We start from the raw sequence: 1,229 nt of genomic DNA, 5'->3' as shown, positions 1-1,229 counted from the left end.
ATATATATATATATATACATATATATAAGATTAGGATGGATGAAGTTCAGACATCTATTACCTCTGTTGGCAGCAAAAGGTTTCTCTCTCAGAAAGAAAGGTAGACTTAATGATGCTTGTGTGAACAATGACTTGACTTTCTCAGTTATGAATGGCACCAATATGAAGGAACCACTCAATCAAGAAGAAACTGAAATTTTTGGATACAAGAACCAGCTGATGATGATGATGATGATGATATATAACTATACATGCATGCACAGACACACACATTTGCATGCATATATATTCATATAATATACACACACACACACATATATATATTTATATATGCACATACACACACACACAGACACACATATATACTTGTACACATATATATTTACATATATTCATGCATATGTGTATATATATATATATATATATATATATATATATATATACATACATATACGCCTTTCCTTTCCACACCATTGGTAAACTAGTATGCTAATCTTCCACAAACAACCTCGCTCAGAGTTGTGCCTCACAGGGGAACTTACTAGGTGCAATTCCATGGTCATTTGTGACCAAAGGGGATCTTAATCCTTCATATATATTTGTGTGTGTGTGTGTGTGTGTATGAAATTCCAACATAGATGTTTAATAAATAAATTAGCAGTTTCATTTGACTGTAGAGATTTAATGTATTTTGACTATATAAGATGTTTATTGAAATTTATACACACACACGCACATACATATAAATTTAAACAGAGGTTAAAATAACCACCTTAAGGGATAGAAAATATTCAATGAATTACTGGCTTGTTACGTATTATTTTGTTGTCAATAGTAATATTCATAAAGTAACAGTCTTAAGTATAAAACTTTGTTTATAAGTATTCAAATTAAAGTCCAGAAAATGGAGATACTACATTAATATGATCTGTTAACTGCAAAAAAATTTAAATGTTCCCTTACAGCTGTTTCAATATTGCCCAAATGTATTAAATTCCAGTAATTAAAACATTTTTGGGGGCAAAATCTCGTCAGAGGAGTAAAAGGCATATTCTTCCAAAACATCTCAACAGGCTGAATCTCCTTTAATTACTAATATTGGTATAAACCTTGGCCACAGGGTAATAGGTTGTATAATGGTAATAATTGGTTAAATAAATGTTAGATAGTGAGTTACAGTAAAAATAGTATCATATGATTGAGAGAATAAACAGCTGTAAGAGAACATG

General features: G+C 30.3%; 1 protein-coding gene across 1 annotated transcript in view; it reads left to right on the top strand.

Annotated features, from left to right (window-relative positions):
* The window catches only part of LOC106879360 (uncharacterized), a 22,194-nt gene that overhangs the window by 903 nt on the left and 20,062 nt on the right, over positions 1-1,229 (top strand). The gene's annotated exons all lie outside the window — the stretch shown is intronic.

Source organism: Octopus bimaculoides, chromosome 22 (genome assembly GCF_001194135.2).
Source record: "Octopus bimaculoides isolate UCB-OBI-ISO-001 chromosome 22, ASM119413v2, whole genome shotgun sequence".
NCBI classification, from domain to species: Eukaryota; Metazoa; Mollusca; class Cephalopoda; order Octopoda; family Octopodidae; genus Octopus; species Octopus bimaculoides.
The sequence above is the reverse complement of the archived record's forward strand: the minus strand, read 5'-3'. Positions and strand labels throughout refer to the sequence as shown.